The sequence below is a fragment of the Chamaea fasciata genome, unplaced genomic scaffold (genome assembly GCF_029207755.1).
Source record: "Chamaea fasciata isolate MVZ Bird 193981 ecotype frontalis unplaced genomic scaffold, bChaFas1.0.hap1 SCAF_6, whole genome shotgun sequence".
NCBI classification, from domain to species: domain Eukaryota; kingdom Metazoa; phylum Chordata; class Aves; order Passeriformes; family Sylviidae; genus Chamaea; species Chamaea fasciata.
Window position 1 is genome coordinate 33531339 of NW_027094091.1, and position 14920 is coordinate 33546258.

A 14920-nucleotide genomic window follows, 5' to 3' on the forward strand; every position below is an offset into this window, starting at 1 on the left:
TGGAACTGAACTAATTTGTAGATCTACTTACTTTGAAACTTATATTCCAGTCTTATAAAAAGAGACTTGAATCCTCCTTTCACCAACATAACAGACCATCCTTACATTAGTTGTCTTTTCGGGGCTGAGGAATTAAAAGTATTCTTAGAATCACAGAACAATAAGGGCTAGAAAGAACCTTTAAATATCATCTGCTCCACCCTCCCCACCCCAAGAGTAGGGACATCTTCAACAATGTTTTCATCACAAAATCACGTTATCATATTGAAGTTGGATGATGGGTACACAAACCTTGAAGGAGGCAGTTTTAGGACAATGGCCTTAAGGAGAAGAGTGACCATTAAGACATAAATTACTGCAATATTCCGGATGAGTTAAATCATTGATCCTCAGTAAGCTAATTCTATGAGGAAAAAAAAATAAGGGAAAATAGATCTCTGCTTCTACAAAGCAACAGGAAGCAAATACTTTCTGTTCTTTCCGAATTCAGACTTTGGCCTGCTTTTGTCTCTTTGAAAGGTTTGCTTTGGATTAAATGTGGATAACTTACATAATATCTACTATTTTTTTCTTTTTTTTTGCAAAACCAAGTGATACAACTGAAGAATTTTAAGGCAAATCTGTTAGTCTTTCTGATGAGGAGAACAAGAAGAGGACAAGAAGCCAAACAATATCAAAACAGTAGCACCTCAATTATCTCATCTCTTCTTTGCACCACACAAATCTGCCTCGTGATAATTCTACTACATAAGCACTAGAACCTTCCTTTCATTGTCTTCAACTCCCTGGAAATTACTAAACACATACATGCAATTTGATAGTCATAAAAAGGAGTCCATTTTCCCTCCGCCTTTAACTCCTATTCTGCTATTAATTCTTACTTCTTTGCCATACCTAACTTTGTTCTATTCCTTCCTAGAACTAATGGTCCCTTCAAAAAGATGACTGCACTAAGTGTAATAGTTCAGAACTTCCCCAAAGTACAATGAATTAATGCAGTGATATTGAATTACTTTTTTATTTTCTGAAGGTATACCTGTTTTGTTGTTGTTATTGTTGGATGGGGGAGTAGATGGGAAATTGCTAGAATATTTTTGATAGTTTTTTCCAGCCCAAATTAAAACAAAGATAAAACTTCACAACCAATTATTTCAGCTCAGGTAGAGACGACAGCTTAAGGACCAATGGGAGTGTGTAAAGAACACAGGGATCCTCTGTCCTTCCACAGACCAATGTTTCTTGCTGAAGGCTCTTAAGTGAACAGAAACTTCTTCTCCATAACAAACATCTCAGGCTACCCTATTATACATTTCAGGAGTTTTCTATGAGAAAACTTGCAGATTTGGGGTTCATTGCCTTCCTCTTCCTGACAGCGACAGCAACATAAAAACAGGTGTCTTCATGAAGATAGATAGAAATGAGATAAATGTCAGCTGAGACCTTGAAGATTTCAAACTTCAGAATACGCTGACACATTATAAACATTAAATAATAAGGTCCACTGGAGAGTTAAATTAACTAACCTAACTCAGTCATTTGTGTCTATACAATAAGCTTTTTATTGTCTCCTCTCCTACCTCCCCCAAAACACCCAAACCCCAGGAAGGTTACTTTTAAAACAATATTAAGAATCACTACATTTTTTAATTTTAATGAAATAAATATTACACATAATTTTCCTTTTTTTTTTTTTTAATTTTCTGCCAAAGAATGCAGGGTTTTCTGTATTAAAACAAAAAAAAGACTAACTGGTTGAATGCTCCTTGGAAACTAAGAAGCATCCTTTCAGTTGTCTTACTTACTACAACTTCATATAAATTATCAAAGTGACCAAATAGGGCTAAGTAAGAAAACTGGCTAGAGCGAATTAAATTATTAATTAAATAAGTAGCAATTTAAGAAAAAAAAATCTGCAAAGGTAGATATAAAACCAAGACCAAAAAATGACTTGGGGCTCAGGGCACAGTATGGTTAAAAAAAAACAACAACAAACAAACAAAGAGAGAAGGTGGCCTAAAATACTTGCACTGCAAAAAAGCAGAGGTCTTGTTCTGCACCCTTTCTCACCTACCTTTGCTGTTATCCTTTACAGTTCAGTCTGTTCCCTGACATTTGGAAAATGAAAATCACAAAGCTTTCCACTATGGAGGTATGCATGTGGTGTGGGTAACAGCAGTTGATGTAGCAGTGATGCGAGCATAAAGAGTATGTGAAAAGATCATCCAGACCTGCCTGTCAGCTCATTCGGCCAAAAATTATACTGCTAGAGAAGACTACAGCCCATGATGTCAGATTAAATATCAAATATCAGGAAACTATGTGGAAGTTTTAAGCGGTCATTTCTAAAAAAACCCCCAATGATAATGAATGTTTGTAATAGTAAGGACAAGGAAGAAAATAACTTATTAGAAGAAAAAGTCTGGTTTGAATACGGTCAAATACAGAAATCACTGACCTTTTCACCTCCACTTTGATTCACCTTTTCCTTCAGGCACTGGGACAACAGCCAGCAGGAGTGACAACACACAGCGCAACAAAACACAGGTACACTCATCACACCCTTACCTGCTTTTGAGAGGGCTTGGGTGCCTCCTCACAACATGTGCCTTGTAGGGGAAACTGGGGCACACAGGAAGCATTCACCTCCAACGTGAGGCTCATGTAAATAGAGGAAATCTCAGCTTCAGAAGAGGAGGTGTGTTTGTGGTCAACGTAACCCATGAGGGAAGAGGTCTGCCATGTGGGCTCAGGGTGGTGGGGCGTTGCACCTGTTGGAGGCCTATGAACTATTTGAAGAGTCGGTGGGGTTGGGTTTGGTTTTGTTGCTTGCTTTGGTGTTTTATTCTACAACATTCCACCTGACAGGCACAGAAAAAACTAGACCTGTAAATGAATTTCACATGTAAAACTTGGACTGAGTTGCAGCCCCACTACACCCTGACAGTGAGCTGGTAGCAGCCAGCATCCCATCCTTCCCTTTGATAACATTCCACTTTAGACCTGGTGCCAAACTCCAAAGTCCCAGTGAAACACTCCTGGAAATATTTCAGTGGCAGACATTAAACCAACCACTGTTGAGTGTCCAGGTACTTCAAGTGGGCCTGATCACACAGACAGAACTAACAGAGGTGATGCAGTCCCTGGTTCATGTGAATCTATACAGTCTTCCAGGACTTGGATGACAGGTCTGCTATGCCACACAGTTTTAACAGAAGCTGAAATCTCCAATATTCCTTCAGAATTAAGCAGCTACCAGTTTCTTTTAAACTCATTCCCAATAAATGTATGTTACCTTATTTTAATGATTATGTGCTATGACAATTTTCATGCATCACTTCTGATTTGATTCCCCACTACCACTAAGAATAAAGTCCCCTTCTGTAATCCTAGAAATGCTTGAGGTTAATTTTAGGAAAGGCAGTCATATGAGCAAAATTCTCCTATCAAAGCTGTGCCACAGTAAATGAAATCCCCTATTTTCTCAGTAAGGAAGAAAAAGTTTACTTGTGACCAACTCCCTTGCACAAGAACTTAAGGAATTTTGCATTAAGCAGCCTGTGAACATAAGGAGGTAGTTAAGAAACAGAACCAAACTAAAAAATGAGTGCAAAATAACGTGTGTTCAAACTGTAAAAAAAAAAAAAAAAAAAAAAAAAGGAAAAAAGGAGCTCTTTAAGTTGATTACTCCAGTTTCTCCAACAGTCAGAAGCTTTGTGTAGCCAGAATTTAGAAAAAAAAAAAGTATATGTCATTAGGAGCAATGTCTAGATATAGAAAGAACGAATCCTTACGAACACATTGATTTCAAAATTACTTAATTTGCTCACCTAACAGTGTGCATGCATCTCCTTGTTTTACAGCTCCAAAAATTACTTTGCCTTTTTGCTCTCAAAATGTCTGGTCTACAGACCTTTACACAACAAACTGGATTTCATACAGTAAATTCTGTTAGATCTCTGAAATAACCCCAATGGGGAATACTTATTAGAGTGTACTAAAGATTCCTTTCAAAGCTCTTCATTGCTCTGAAGTGAAATCTTGTCTCTAAATGATTGCTGCTTGCAAATAGTAACCAAATTTAGTAGTGGTAGACTAAAATATATTTTTATATATACACTTATGGCATACCTAGTATTATCAAGGTTATCTGAGTTGAAAAAATATGTGCTTTATTATATGTTATTTTAGTTGAGATTTTTAATCTGTGAATGTTAAGCTTCTACAGTCATTCTATTTGAACTTCTTCACAACTGCTTAGAATGTTTTCCCTCCTTTTTAATAAATATTGAATATTTATGATATTGAATTTCCCCCATCACCAGTTGAACAGGAAGCCTCTACTGAGAACAGCTTGGGAGCTAGCTCTGGTGCTTAGGTTGCTGGTTAGCCTGCAGGATCCCCAAGCAGCTTCAGAATATGTTTTTCCTCACCTACCTGGCTCAGAACATGCTGTCGGGAATTTAGAAAGTGCAGGGGTAGGACCCTGAAGGTGCTGGGAAAGTATTTCTAAGGAATTTAAGGGATGTGGATAGGATCTGGACTTACTGCAGCATGTTTTTCTGCCTGTAACTAAATGGAAAGAGCAGTCTTCAATAATAAAGTAATTTAATAATATCAAAATGGATATTGAAGGCAAAATTGGTCCCTGAAGTCACCAGACAAGCAGCACACATTAAAAATGCCACACATTCCTAGCTCTGCTTCCAAGAACCCCTGGCCCAATTTTTTTTTTTCCCAAGTTGCTCTAGAGAAGGAGACCCTCAGAAGTGAAGAAAAATGATCACATCAACTCTTATACTTTAGAGTTTGCAGTGTTTCTGTTCAGAGTCTGGTTGTCAGAGCAAAGACAATGCTTCAGGAATGTTGAAGATTCTGGGCTAAAAAAAAGGTTATGTAAAGAATAATCAAGCAGCTTCCTTTTAGATAATGCCTACTCAAGAACCTTCTCTACTGATGACTTTATAGCCTGCAGTAAATCATTACTGCATTTTTGGTTCCATGAAAAATAAATGTAATTCTCTTTATGAAGAAATTCTCTAATCAGGCAGTTTAAAATGTTTTTAGTAAGTAATTAAACTACCTTTTTATTTAAAATCTGAAATAATACACACAGGCAGTACTTAAGAGGGTTCATAACCTGTGTTGCATTCGCACTTTAGCAATCATGCTAAACCTGCTGAAGGTGTGTGGGTGAAAGTGCATTGCCTTAGTGTAGCCCATGTCTCTAGTGTATGAATCTTGGTTTGAAAATAAAAAGAAAAAAATTACAAATGGTATTTGCTTATAACAAAAAGCTTTCCTAACCAAAAATATTCAGGAATTTTCTTGCAATTTGGTTTGCATAAATGGTTTTACAAGCATTGTACAAACACTGAGTCTATTCAACAAGTGCAGAAGAGCTGAAAAATATCTTTTTTTCAAATTTAAACCTAAAAAAAAATTTAAAAAAATCACATTGTCTTTAAATGATCTTTAACACCTAAGGAATGACTCTCAGTATAACTACTCAGAAACCACACTAAAAGAGATAAATTTGAATAAAATACTGTAATCACACATTAGATAAATGCATCCAGTAATGCTGCATGGGAAATTAATTTCCTAATTTTGATTATGTCAAAAACTGGTCAATTCTAGAAGGAACTGTGGGAGCATGTAACTACTGCCTGAACAAATCATTACAACACTACTTTGGAGGTGTCAGAGAGCACAATTCCTGGCATTTTTGGCAGACATAGGGTCTCTGCAGGATCTCAAGTTCTATCCATGAAAACTTACTTTGGAACAAAGCGCTGCATGTGTTAAGGAATTTTGAACTTGTTTTCAGCTGTGTTTTCAGGATTTTTCAAGTAACTGGCACAGCAATTGCAAACCCATTCTTCACGTGAATTATAAAAATGAAGAGCAAATGCTGAAAGCAAGGACTGAAAACAGTGTCCCCCTGCACAAAGACAGACCTTCATACCTGGATGACAACAAGCATGCTCTTTTCTAGGACTAGGAACACCAGGCTGAGGCCAGTTGCATGAGGGTTAATAAGGCAAGGCACTGGGCCAAGACCACGTGTAAGGATCAAACATTGAGTAGGTTTTCCAAGTGAGAAGGAAAACAAAACCTGACTTCACTGAGAACTTCCAAGGCCATTGCTCTTCTTTGTCTTCCTTTTCAAAGGCAAAAAAAGGGGGAAACAGTTTTTCTGCAATATTTTGGCTTTCAGATACTGCAAACCAATTTTCAATGCCACAACCTTTTCATCCTCCCATCGGCTACAGCTACACATGAGTTTCTCTCATTATACAGCTTACAACATATTAAAATAAAAACAAACCAAAAAAACCCCAGAAGCTCGGTATTTTGAAGCAGATCACTGTTCAGTGTGAAAACATGGTGCTGAACACAAGGTGTGGTTCTATGGCAGTCTAAGACACTGCAACAGCTGCACCAGTTCTGCCCTACTGTCAGTCTTCCTCTGTACTAAGCCTTGTGGACTCATAAGTACATGATATCTCAGCACAGCTATTATAGGCAGGAATAATAAAATAAATAATCAATCTGAAAATATGCTTAGTGTGGTTTATAAGGTACCAGCCAACACAGTGCCGTAAAGCAACTAAGCACAGGAGCAGAAAAGCTTTTACAGATGACACACACAACTCCCATTCATCTCTGGTAAAAAGACCGAAGGCAGACAGCAGTCACGTAGGATTCCTGGAACAGTAGTCACACAAAGGAGCCACAGATCCATTGCTAATACAGGAGGACAGGTATGAGTCTGAGTAGAATAGAATGAAACCTTTGGGAAGAGGATTTTTCTAACTAACTTCATCACCCTACCCACCCCCCCCCATCGCCCCCCCAGAAAAAAAAGTAGGGAGAGAAAATGCATAAATGCATTAGGCAGACCCATAATACACAGTCAAAGCATAAAAACCGATGGTGAAGCAGAAACTATTTAAAGTCCACAATTTTTGAAGTGGACATAAGTAATCATGTGTTAATCACGTGTCTTTCAGAATTGAAGACAACACCGTAAAAGCAGTTGAAAGATGACAGGGAACACAGACACTTGGTAGCATTGCAGTAATCCATTTTTGTGGTAAACATTTTTGAGGACAAGTTCACCTGTTGTACTTAACTGCTGGGACTGAGCAAACAGAAGGCTAGCATTAGTAGGAGGAGTAAAGAGTCAGATATGACTTGGGAAATGAAGGATTTTAGGAATTTGTGCTACCTGGGTTTATCTGCTGAGTGTAGCTGGGGTGGAGTCAATTTTCCTCCTAACAGCTAGATCAGATCTATGTTTTGGACTTGTCCTAAAACAGTGTTAATAAAAAAGAAATGTTTTTATTATTACTGAGAGGTACTTACACAGTGTCAAGATATTTTCTGATTTTTTGATCATCCCATCCGTGAGAAGACTCAGGGTACACAGGAAGCTGGGAAAGAACCAGTACAACTGACTTCCCCTGACCAAAGGGATATTTTATACCCTCTGTCCTGATGCTCAGCATATAAAGGTCCAGAAGAAGGAGGAAAGGGCAACATTTGGAATGATAGCATTTGGCTTCCCAGGTCATTGTTATGCATTGTGAAACCCTGCTTTCCTGGGGATGGCTGAACATCTGCCTGCCCATGGGAAGGATGGAACAAATGATTTGTTCTGCTTTGCTTGTTTGTGCAGACGTTGCTTTCCCTATTAAACCATCTTTATCCCAACCCACAACTCCCCACTTTTCTGATTCTACTTCCCCCTCCAATAATGGTGAGGCAGAGGAATGGGCAAGGAATGGGATGTGTGGTACTCTGTTGCCAGCTGGGATTAAACCAGAACTGTTTGGTTTGGATCACAAGACACATTGCAACTAAGGTCTCTCCATGAGCTAATACAGAGGGCAGGTAAATAAGAATTCAATTTTCATTATGTAGAAAACAGGGGGGTTTCATTTTCTTTTTTTTTTCTCAAGCCCTCCTCCACTTTTTGTGGTGCATTTTTAAATCAATATTCAACTACCTTCCTGCTTGAAGGAAGATTTGACTCAATAAGAATTAGAATCTGAGGTATTATGCCATAGGGCAAGGGGTAAAAACCCAAAAATTGTTGGAGGAGGTGCTGTACAAGTTCAGGTATCTGTAAAGTAGGAGGTTAGAGTAAAACAATCTTAAAAAAAATTCCTTCAAAATATTTTCTCACTGAATGGAATCAATGTGCATTGTGAAACACACATGAAGAAAGCAAGCTTTAGAAAGTTCCAGAGTGACCTCTCCAAACAAAGTTTGCACTAACTGGGAAGGGGGAAAAAAATTCAGAGAAGTAGGAAATTCAATGCTTCATTTAGTGGTTATAGACTTTGGAACAAGCTAAACATTCAACTCCTCTCTAAAAAAGCTTTCTGCTTTTCATATGGGTTGCACTGACAGCTGGGGTAAAAAGAGTTGTTTTAATTAAAACTCCACTCTAGGGAAGATCTTGTAGAACCAGCATCTGTACCTGGCCTGATGAATCTCCAGTAAACAAACAGACGGGGGTTTAGCACAAGCATCAGTATTTTAGAGGATTACAAAAAGCAATTTTGCTGGTATTTCTGAGCACTCTGAATATAAAGCAGATGTAGCTTTGTTAGAAATAGCACTAAAGTACAACTGTTTCAAGAGAAACAAATGCAACTGAAGTAAAAGCTGCCTTATCTATGCATTTGTTAAAAACTTCTTGAATTGTACGGATATAGTATATTAATCTCTATCTTGAAACTCACTTTGGACTAATCTGACTCACACCAGCATCAAGTTTAATATATACAATAATAGAAAAACAAATCTGAAGGCATTTTCCCAAGGGTAAAGGAATAATTTGGAAACAATAGCACTTTTTGTCAGCTTGGAGTACTTCTGTGTAAGAGTCAGCATTTATTGAAAAAATCCTCCACTTAAGGTAAAAAAAGATAGCTGCATCAAAAAAGACCAAAGTCCAAACACAACAATAAAAATCACAAACCACCCCCCCCTCAAAAAACTACCAAAGTAAACCCAAACAAATAAAAAACCCCGGAACATACACATGAATTTAAACACATCCTTAAAAGGTATATCTGAAAGAAAATCTGGGAAAACCATGGACAAAGAGTCACAGATTTGACTACTAGCATCAGGTAAGTTCATACATTACACATTCCACAATTGTAATTGGGACATTCAAGTATTTAACTCATATTCTACTGTTTTGAGCTACTGATAGTCTTAAACTAATTTTTAATATGGTTCAGATCATAATTCTCACACCTGGAAATTATCTGAGGCTGGACCTCTAGTCAATATTTGCAGCACTGTGCATTGTCACAACTGAGGACTTTTCTTAAGAAAAAACCAACCTATAACAGAATTTATTCCAACATTAAGAATGACAAGCTGCTTTACAAGTAAGGACCTTGCTAACACACACTGACCAATAAGGACAAAGAGAGCAATACCACACACAATGCTTCTCTCAAGAGACCCAAGGCTTCTAGCTTCAAGTCCAAATACAGAATCTGAGTTTGAACATAGAGAAAACACTGCAGGCTAGTACTTTCAGGTTCCAAAAGAGAAACTAAAAGGCATAATATGCAGACAGTAAAAGGCAGAACACCCTAATAGTACAGAAATGCCAGAGTGCATTTATTTTCCAAACAAAAGCCCTGTTTGTTTTAAATTTAAAAGCACAATCTGTCAAGATAGCGTTATAGTAAAGAACCAAAGGTAAGAGTAAAGAGTAAAATATCTGAATTTTAACGTGTATTATTTCAAATACATACAACTCCCGTTCATTCAACACCAGCAAAAGATATTAAAAAAAATCAAAACATGCAAGAAAAATATTTGATTAAAATGCTATATGCTCATTCTGCTACTTATACAGAATTCAGCAGGAATACTGCTTTCAGTAATAATGTTTCTACCAATATAGCCTGTATTGGGCTAAACTACAATGTAAATAGTATCATGTGCTTAAAATTTCACACAAAAATGTCAAAAGATTTGGGACACTCAAATTCTGAAGTTACAGAAGGCATATATTTGATAAGAAAAGCTATTGATGCAAATTTGCGATGCCTTAAAACACCACATCTAAACATGGTTACTGTTTAAAACTCAGCTAAGAACGCTGGCATCTATCTCCGGTAAAAATGAATTATACGTGTACATGCAAAATACATTTTTATCTTGGTTATATTAGAACTTGTTTGAAACAGGTACAAAGGGATAAGACTATTAAGGTTGTTGGTAGATGGATGCAGATATGCTTATAATATATCAAAGTCTTCCCATTTTTCGCGCTGATTAATGTTGAAAAAGATGAAGCAAATAGCTTCATTATGTTGAATACCACTGAACCTAAGAGTTCAGAGTAAATACTATTAGAACCAGGAAGCAAGATCCATTGATACATGCTGCTTTGTCATCTATTTCATTTCTCCTAATAATATTTTCTTTCATTAATGCAAGCATGAGACATGTTTGCTTGCTGTAACGATATTACAACAAATAAATGGACAAAATCCTTTTTACTGTTATTTTCAAACATTTGTGTCCATGATTTTTCCACATATTTGTTTCTTAAATAAATACAAATAGTTTTGAACTTATTACCTTTGGTTCAGTGGAAGCTTTTTTTTCCTCTTTTAATAGTGTCTTTTTCTCCTGTTTCTAACTAAGAATATTATCCATTTTGCAAATAACTCATGATTACTCATTTAAGGGTATAGTCAATCCCCAATTTACCATAAGCATATTTCTTAATAGCTGTCAAAATAACTTTTCTCTACTCTGTCTTTGGAATGGAGGCATTGCCATGAAAAAAGTCATCCTAGAGTTCTATGAATATAGTTTTGGTAGATAGCAGTTTTGTCAACATATAGAAAAACCCCACCATTGAAAGTGTATCTTCATAATAGGTTTCTGAAAATAAATTCCTCTTTTATTCTCAGTTTGCCACTAAAAAAAAATCAACTACTCATAACATGAAATAAAAACTGAAAAGAAAAATAATATTTAAGTTATACTCAGCTTTACAGCACAGTTTCTGGAAGCTCCCATACTTCATCATGAAACCTTAACACCATCAGTTTTAAAGATTACTCTTACTTCGATCCTGAAATGAGCTCAGCTGGTCAGAGCATGGTGCTAAAAATGCTAAGGTGGAGTCAAACCTTATACAGGCCATTCACTTGAGTTGGACTCAATGGGTCTCTTCCAACCCAGAATGGTCTGTAATTCAGTATAATTTGTGTTTCACAAAATGCACTAGGCAAATCAGAAATACATGTACTAGTCTTGTGCCTTTCAGTCAGAACAAAACAGTTTCTATTCCAAATACATAGAAGGAATACAGATATCTTTCCAACTTTTAACCAAGTAAAAATAGCTAAACCTGTCACATAAAAGCATGAACTGATTTCTTTTTCTGCCAATACACTGCTAGGCACAATAAATGAATTTTGGTTAAAATTAGTCAAGCCGAATGCAGCTGGTACTTAATTATTATAAATAAGAACTAAATAAATGTAGGTGGTGTGAGAAAAAAGAAGTTCAGTCATTTTATGATTTACACAACTACCAGTGCTAAAGCGCATGCAAGGTTACAGCAATGGAGTCCCAAACGAGGTAGGAAAATAAATTTATATATAAACACACACGTGCACATTTGTGTGTATAGACATGCACATGCATGGGTGTATGGAAGTACATTTTATGCCTGCTTCTCATTTTATAGTATTTAGATGTGTTGTTCCTGTTCCAGTCTAGGAGAATTCAAGGCACGAACACCAAGATAATGAAAATGACTGCTAGAAGCCTGCAGAAATCAGTCTCCATAATTTCCACTGGCCATTCAGGAGGTCTCGTAACTGCTCAATTCCCCATTTGCTGCCACTCTTCTTTCATCCCTGTTCCCCAAAACAGAGTAAAGTGAACAATGGAAAGAAGAAAATTAAACTGCAAATAAACCATGGTTATGCACAGAGGAAAGGAAAAAGTGAAAACATTTTATCGGAGACCAGATTTCATTCTGAGGCTTTTTCTTGAAAAAAAGAAAAAAAAAAGTAAAAATAAAGAAAAAAAAAAAGTGGGGAGCATGGGGACATGGTGATGGTTAAAGCTGAAAGTGTATCTGATGTCTCAGAATTTCAGAATTGCTAGGGAGAGGTGGAGAAAATCATGCTCTTCACCATCTCTAAAATCTGGACATCACTGCCTACAATGACATGGTACTCAAGAGAAATTATAAATCTAGATTTTAATAGCATTTTCCATAGAACATTTCTAATGGATGCTAAACTAATGGCCTTACCACACAGAATATTTGCTTCAACAAATCCTATTTACAGGATTTAGTCAGTTATCACTATTACCTCCTTTGTATCCAAATTCTGAAGCAGAAGTCTTCACCATTCAGTAATTTACCTTGCACTGTAAATTTCATTGCTATCCGAAAAAAACTAGGCAGTTAATATTTGACTCAATTTGATTTTTAAAAATTTCTCAGCCTTACATGCTATACAGGTATGTACCACTTCCGACAGAAAACACAACCCTGCATTACAGCTGTAATGTTGTCTGCAACACTAGCAGAAATAAATTAAGTGTAAACAGAAGGGGAAGCATTCTGTCCTTTAGATCAAGTATAATAAACCACAGCCAAAGGTAAGAATTTTCTATGTACTGATTTTCATGGTATTATCCCAGTATTTTCATGCTACATTGATCTAAAAAATATTCTGCTGCAACACAAAAGTTGCCTTTTCCCAACAGGAGGATCCTAACAGTTTATGAATATTAATTCCTAAACTTCACCAAAATAAACGACCATTTTTTCATTCTTACGTTTACCCATCTTTTTTGTGACTTTATGCATATGACATGTATGTAAAGTGGAGTGGCATGATAAATACAGAAAGAGCACACGTTAAAAGGCAATTAATTATTATAAACCCAAGACACCACTCACTCTGTCCCACTCAGATTTCCAGAACGTTGTGTTATCCCCCATGCTTTCATACCATGTGCGCCTGCATGCGTCTGAAGTGCAGGAGGTCTTTTGGAAAGATATATGTTCATCCTACTCCTAACCAGGAAATAACAGTCAGAAAAGTGTGTTCTCAAGCTCCAGTTCCATAACCATTAATACTGGAGCTGTGCATTGCAATACAGATTTGATTTGTATTAGACATGAGAACAAAACCGCACTTTCCCCTCAAATTAGATGGTGCAGACAATATAGCCTCTGTGATAGCTTTATGCTCTGCCCTGGCTACATGAAGCTATATTAGAACAGATAATAGTCAATCTGGCATAAAGCCTGACAATAATGTTGAGTTGTCAAAATTCCCAGAAAACTGTTGAGGTAGCAGAATATGTTTGTACCGGATCATTGCTTACCATCATGTAGCTGCAACATTCTTGATTAGAAGCAGGAGCCCTAAAGCCAGATTCAGACTGCTGTTCAAATGTGGCCTTGGAACAGCTTATCCCACCCAGCTGGAGGACAGGGCTGAGCTGTGGTTTGCTCAGGTGAGCCATTTTTTTCTGCCTGCTATCCACCGAGACCAAATCTCACAGAAAGGCGAGGTTTAAATATGAGCAATAACTTACTTCTTGCGGCTTTTAATTTGTGCTAACCAAAAGCACGTTACAGGTAATTTCACTGGTAAAGAGTATATATAATTGTTTTACTGCTTGGTTACAGAAATAGATCTAATTTACCCTGATATTTAGCTGTGCAGGAATTGAGGCTAACAAAATGGTAAACAAATGAACACTTATTAAACCTCACAAAAGAGCCCGCTACACTTAACACTGGTGTGCTTTATGAAAAAGGAAAATACCCCTTCCTTTTTGAATGTCTAGCCTTGAGAATTCTTTCTAAAATTCCACAGATTCACATATAAAGCTGTGAATAAGCTTGTCTTGAAAGTACTAGAAAGAAATGCTCATGCTTTATAGCACTTCATTTCGAAAGTACAAATGCTCTCAAAGGGTAAGAGTGCAGATCTCATGAGTAATTTGATTATATTTCAGGAAGTATATGTGGGCTTTAAATCAGTACCAAAACAGAGACTAAATCAAGTCTCAGCCATCCCAAGACCTTACTTCAGTCTATGTTCCTATTCTTAAAATGAACCATACTTCATCTGAGATCCATGGATTAAGGGAATAAAGAGTAATATCACAACGAGAAACTGAATTTGGTATTTTCTAGGTGTAAAATTATATTTCTAGTTTTTTGGGAGTGAAGGTTTGCAGCAAAACAGGATCCCAAATAGAGAACTTAAATATTACATTTAGAATAAGCACATTTTTGCATATATATTTGTGCACACACATGGTGAGGGAACCCTGATGCAAAGCAGCCATAAAGTAAGAGCAGTTTCTTAATACAGTAAATTTGCAAATAAAAAATTTGGACTTGATCCCAATTGCAATCTGACCAATTTTTTCCCCAACACATTTACAGGCTTCCATTTAACTTGCTGCCATTATAAAATACTAGTATCTATTCTAGTGGCTGAAACACTCCCCAAAATCACATCTGCTTTGTGAGCAACTACTAGTATCCCTTGTGATATTAACACCATGCAAGTTCCCAGAATAATTAATTCGCCCGTCTGAGGCAAAGCCCCTGCTTGCTATTGTATAAAAAACAAACAAACAAACAAACAAAAAACCACAAAACCCCCCCCAAACAACAAAACCCCCTTTCCTTGAATTTTGAGGACTTTGGGTATTGCCATGCAGCGCTTCTGACAAGCAACACTCTTGGGAACATCCCAATCTTCCTAAAAGAACAGGCTGCATATAACAAAATAGGGTAAGGGGAGTTTCATAACAAAAGCTCCAGACAGAGGTTGAAGGTTCATAGAAAACCTTGTATCACCTCAAACTTAGCAGA

The 14920-nt window shown here is 36.9% G+C and overlaps 1 long non-coding RNA gene across 2 annotated transcripts in view; it reads right to left on the reverse strand.

Moving 5' to 3' along the window:
• Positions 1–14920, reverse strand: part of LOC136291155 (uncharacterized) — a 196390-nt gene that overhangs the window by 160951 nt on the left and 20519 nt on the right. The window contains exon 4 of one of the 2 annotated variants that reach the window (XR_010721439.1): positions 11536–11918. The exons of the other annotated variant lie outside the window; for it this stretch is intronic. This is a non-coding gene — a long non-coding RNA (uncharacterized lncRNA). Of the gene's footprint in view, positions 1–11535; positions 11919–14920 lie in introns of those variants that run through there. 2 annotated transcript variants of the gene reach the window in all.